Genomic DNA, 6,000 nt, shown 5'->3' on the forward strand with positions numbered 1-6,000 from the left:
TATTTTCTCCTTGCTTCTGGGTGTCGCTGTCCCTTCACCACGCTTTCTCCTTTCCCATCTCTATCTCTATACCTTTAATCGTATTCCTTTATACCTTCTTACCCCCATCCCTCGTGAGCTACTGTTGAGGTGTCCCACTCTGATGCAGACCGTTACGGGGCTCACTTTTTCTTCTTTTCTCTTTAGACAACCACATAAGTAAAGAAAGGGTGATATATCCTGTGTTAATACCTGAGGAATACAACCTTCTTAAAGAATATTATATTCCCTACTCGAAAACAAAATGACGCTACACCTGCTTCGAGAATAGGTCAACCGAACAGGCGCAGCGCGAAACCCGGGGTTGAACAGAGATCATATTATTATTGATACGAAAATTACAAAAAGTATAGACTAAGAAGGGTCCACTCTCCCGCGGCTTACACTTCGCTAAGCAAGCAGCAGGCGATGGCATGGTGCCACTTGCAGACGACCACTTTTTCCGTATCCCGTCGCTTATTACTGGAGCTGTAATCAGATCTGTGTGATTTTTGTCAGCAAGTGGTGGACCTGAATCATCTACTGTGCGGCTTGCGACATTGCGAAAGCAGAAATTGGAAAATACATCAGCGAAGAACAGTGGGAAACCACACTGCTTAGCGCGGATTCTGAAGTGCAACTGCAAGTCCTTCGGCAAGCCGAGGATGCCGCCAGAGCACAAGGAGTCATGGCTGCCACCTAGGACAGAGGGCCCATCCTTCCCAATCTTGCCGTTTTCAATAAAAGTTATTTCCTCCTCCTCTATAGTTGGTTGAGCTGAGTAATTGACTCCGCCCAGATTTTTCGTTTGGGGCCGCAGACAACTCGGCTTATAAAAAGCTAAGAACGTCGAGACTATAGGCACTGCAAGAGCAGATTTCAGATGTGAAACAGCTCATAGTCAAGGCTTGTCCCTTTTCCATGGTTGTACACGTTAGTACTCGGAGCGCCCCCTAGATAACTCTGTGGTAGAGCGGTCGCTGCATTCCGGCGCGTGCTCTTATAGTATGAGTGCACGGAGACCCCTAGCGGCGCTGCGCTGTATAATAAAAGCGCTTACTCCTCTGTATCACACACACACACACAGCGTAGTAGTATTATTGCAGGCATGAGCATGAGTGGGGCTGAGGTCAGGGCTCGCAAAGCGGCTGTATGCGCAAACGTCAGTGTTTACTGCGATGAATAAATGGCTCCTCTTTACACAACTTTAAGACGACCCATGGCTGCTTCGCACAGTATATTCAGGGTTCCCTTTACGGGGCGATGTGTGATTTTATTTCAATCAGTTCGTCATTCAATGTAACTCTTGACATAATTGTGTGAGTAATGTCTGTCAGGAAAAGGTCAGATGCAGATATGCGTGGGAAAGACGCTGTATGGGTTTGAGTGTTGGAAACAGTCATATATATACTTCAAAGCAAAGTAGGAAAACTAGTGATGCTAAAGCAACGCTTTCAAATGAGAACACGTCAACGGTCCAGACACGTGCCGCCTGTCTCGTCTTAGTTTGATAGTTCTGCCAAAGCATTGTGAACCTAAACTGATTTACCCATAACTCTGATGACCCATAATTCTACTAAAACTAGACCAGGTAGGTATGTGTGCATGGAAGCGGTGGGTTCCACCAGTGATGTTTTTTTTTCTTTTTTGTTTACCGGCTGCCAACGTCTTTTAAAAGAAGTTTCAGTTATACCACTCCAAACACTTTATACACTCTGAACACCATTTCGCACCCGAGAGTAATGTGGTTAAACTTAACAAAAGAGCTTGGACCCTATCTTTACCAGTGAGGTCAAGCGTTCGAAAAAATTGCCTTTGACATGTAATGAATATTTTGGCTTTTGGTCCTATAGATTGCTTCACCCGAACTTCAACACTGCAAAATCCGGGTGCCGAGCCGTTCCGCTTGATAAACGAAGACCAGACTTAACGAATTCCTTCCTCCTCCTTCACCCTCTTCTCCCCGCGTTTTCGCAACGATCTTGTTTTCCGCGAGCTCCGGAAAAATCCGAAGGTTCGCGACGCAGCTGGTTTCACGCGTGTTTCCAGATCAGCGCACTTTGGAGCGCATATACGGTGCGCTCTTGGTCCATGGCCACGTTATGGCTGGACGACAATATTGAAATTTGGCTCCTATCCCAAGTCGGCGGGTCCAGCCGACGGTGCTCTTTTACGGCCTTGTCTTTCACAGTCGGCAATAAAACACGCTCGTCCTACAAATTTAACGGCACTCGAGCAAACTGGTCAAAGTCGTTATGGCTGCGATGTCAGCGGCCACGAGACAGCAAAAAGAAAAAAAAGGAAACTTGCCTCCTACAGGGAGCGTATACACCACGCAGGCGAAACGCTGCGCCTCCTTCCGTCACTGCAGAACATGAGAAGTAATGTGGTAGATGTTATTTATTTGCAAGCCTGTTACATAAGGCACACTGGTTTAGAAAGTAGGCAGCGACGCCCTCAGTTGCCTGATCTGAAGTGCGATCACTTCGCATAGCACCACAATAAAACTGGCGCCTGCCCAGGCGAAAATGATACGTGGCAGTTCGGTGTGTTATGAAAGATCGATGGGCGCCATTGTAGGCCTTTAGGCTTGCAGTTACAAACCAACAAAGAGAGATTATAAATTATCGTCTTTCTTCCTTTCCTGGAGTACGCTGAGAGGTTCCGCGAGGACTCATGAGCAATAGTCGCCGGATATATTCGAACCACCGAGAGATAAACTAAAGACTCGCGAGCATTTCTCGGCGCTTTGACAGCATCGTATGTTTTCCCATTGTCCCAAGATCTAATGCACCCCGCATGCAAGCGCGTGAGAAAGAGTCAAGAGGCAAGTCGATTTCTGCTGACGCTTTATTGCGCACTGCAGCCTCATGCAGAGGTCGTTAAGCTGCGACCGGTTGAGCAGACTATTTATAGGAGTCCACAAGGCAGAGACGAAAGAAGAGAAGCAATGCAGTCATACCATTTTACTCGAAAGAGATATGTTGGGCACGTGAAAGGTCTCAGAGAGAAGGGCTCCAGTATGAGACTTGGAACCCGATATCGCCCAAATTAGACGGACAATATATCTCTGACTCTTGTTTCGTGGTTGGAGAATTTCGCTACTGGCTTCTACAAAGTGAGACGAGATTGTAGAAGGCTGGCAAAACTTGGATATTATGATACAGTTACATGGGAACATCGGCGACTGTTTATGGTGATCGATTATATGTTATCTGTTCACAAGACATTCGATTATGCGCCACATGCATGGCCGGCCCATGGATGGAGACGCCTGCGTGGCGAACGGCTGTTTTTTCTCAAACATCTTCAGACATGAGCAGCGGTGGTTATCATACAAGATATTCGCTACATGGTTCAACGTCTTGCTACTAAGAAATCAGCGTCAGTATCATACTAAGCACACTTTTCTTTTACCTGTACTTGTTTCGTGTCTCTATCAGTTGCCAGTATAATTCCCTAAGGTGTCGTTTCATAGTAGGAACTGAACTTAGTTCAACCTGCCACGACATTTCGCAGCCTGTTGATACTTGCGCATACAAAGTTGTGGCCGGACCGCCCGAGAGCCATGGGACGGCATCCATAATCACTTCACTATGTCTACTACACGGACACTTCCGCAAAAAGACGAACGCTTTTGAGGAAGGACTCAAGGAATCGAGCCTTCACAGCGTACGTATTAACTTTACTCGAAACCCACTGTGAATGGCTCATGCAGTCATAAAACTTCCATGTTGCAACATTCATTCTTCTTCCTACTTGATGAGTTTAATGTCTACACTTTGATTGATGTATTCAGTGCTTTGCTGAGTAAACACGTTTTTACAGATGGGAGGAATGTGATGCAAAGGAGTGCTTCTTTAGGCGAACACACTATTATACGTGCGGAAGGTCAATGAAGCGGACTTGCGTGATGCCATTGGGTAATGTTTTCATTCTTGAATGCCAATCTCATCCCCAGTGACGTGACATTTTTAATCTAAGCAGATGGATAGTGTTTCAACTCGGATGCGTTCATTCACGCTTTATTACTGCAGTGTGTCGCTATCGCAGTCGCTTTATCTTCCAAAACACGAACATCCTTCGGCACAGCCCTCTAAGAGCAGTTGCGCCGTTTTTCCTTCCCCTAATTTCTTTCGTGGAGCTGCCTCTGATGGAACGCCGCGAGTACATTCACTTGAACTTATTTGTAAACACACCGGAAGAATCGACCCTGTTCACAATATTGAAAAGCTCAAAAAGTAAAGTAGTTTTTGTGTGTGTGTGTGTGTGTGTGTGTGTGTGCGTGTGTGCGTGTGTGTGTGTGTGTGTGTGTGTGTGTGTGTGTGTGTGTGTGTGTGTGTGTGTGTGTGTGTGTGTGTACACGTAGCACATTTAGAGTGAACTCTATTCAAGAAGCCCGTGTGCTCAGATTTGGGTGCACGTTAAAGAACCCCAGGTGGTCGAAATTTCCGGAGCCCTCCACTACAGCGTCTCTCATAATCATATGATGGTTTTGGGATTAAACCACACATATCAATCAATCAATCTATTCAAGAATATGCAAGAGGTAGTACAAGTTAGAATCAAATGTAATAAATGAATATTAGTAAAGAGAGAGCAGTACTTATACAAACAAATATACAGTGAGCACTTCATTGTAGTGAACATGTTTCATCAGCCCCGCCGCGGTGGTCTAGTGGCTAAGGCACTCGGCTGCTGCCCCGCAGGGCACGGGTTCGCATCCCGGCTGCGGCGGCTGCATTTCCGATGGAGGCGGAAATGTTGTAGGCCCGTGTGCTCAGATTTGGGTGCACGTTAAAGAACCCCAGGTGGTCTAAATTTCCGGAGCCCTCCACTACGGCGTCTCTCATAATCATATAGTGGTTTTGGGACGTTAAACCCCAGATATCAATCAATCAACATGTTTCAACAGGCTAAACGTCAGCTTGATACCACTATGGCCGAAACGAAGCGGGAAATATTGGAGACGAATTCACGAAGGTATGTTTGTCATTGTCTTCGCCAATGATATACCCAGCATCCGGGTGGGCTGAAATTGTACAATAAATTCTACCAGACGCTGTTTTTGTGAGTACCAGCCCAGGTAAATGAAGAACTAAAGTGTTTGAAGAGGCAGCGAACGTTGAAGCGCGCTGTTATGGCAGGATCACGAAGATCACTGAAATCAGAGCTGAGTTTAAAGTGGTTTTAAACCTTGCACCGTCATATATAGCGGCACAGAGTGCAACTGTAATGTAAGCGAAAACGTTACATAAAAATATGCATGGGGCCATGGGTCGTGCAGTGGCATCACTAGGTGTTTTCTTGCCAAGTCTCGGGAGTGATAACTCATTGTTGCTAAATGTTCACTCGTCGTTTTGTTCATCGCGTATAACGCCCTCAATGTTAAACAGCCACGCTTTACTTTTCCACAAATATTTCTCATGAGTATGATCAGAGAATGCATGTTGGGACTACAGTTAGACAGAGCACAAAAAAAAGGCGAAAGTTCCTAGACTTTCAATTGCAAGATCGAGCAAAGGACCTACTATGCACGCTGCTAAATTTTGGAGGCTTTAGCGGTGGCGGTAACACCGTGCCGTTTACGCTATGAGATCACCGTTTTGAGTTAAAGAAGTGATCGTGGGGCACCCAGAGTCACATTTAGCGAACTAAAAACATTTTATTAACTCAATACATGGGTTTGACAAAGTGCATCATATGCCATACGGCGGTTTTTTAAAATAGTTGCCAACCAATTGTCAAAGCAAGGATACTAATTACTAATGAAAGCTGCCGGCGAAGAACTACTATAGTCGCTACAACCGAAAGGGTTCGTGAATTTCATCCAATCATCACTGTTGACAACTGAGTTCGTATATACACTAGGCTGGTGTTTCTGAGAAATGACGCCATTCAATACAACCCGAAGGTTTGTTCATTCATCCTAGACATCTAACGAACGAAATGTTGTATAAATTAGCCAATTAGGCGGCACTC

At 45.6% G+C, this 6,000-nt stretch overlaps 1 protein-coding gene across 1 annotated transcript in view; it reads right to left on the reverse strand.

Annotated features, from left to right (window-relative positions):
• The window catches only part of LOC142775719 (protein APCDD1-like), a 376,459-nt gene that overhangs the window by 364,924 nt on the left and 5,535 nt on the right, over positions 1-6,000 (reverse strand). The gene's annotated exons all lie outside the window — the stretch shown is intronic.

The sequence above is a fragment of the Rhipicephalus microplus genome, chromosome X (assembly GCF_043290135.1).
Source record: "Rhipicephalus microplus isolate Deutch F79 chromosome X, USDA_Rmic, whole genome shotgun sequence".
Classification (NCBI taxonomy): Eukaryota; Metazoa; Arthropoda; class Arachnida; order Ixodida; family Ixodidae; genus Rhipicephalus; species Rhipicephalus microplus.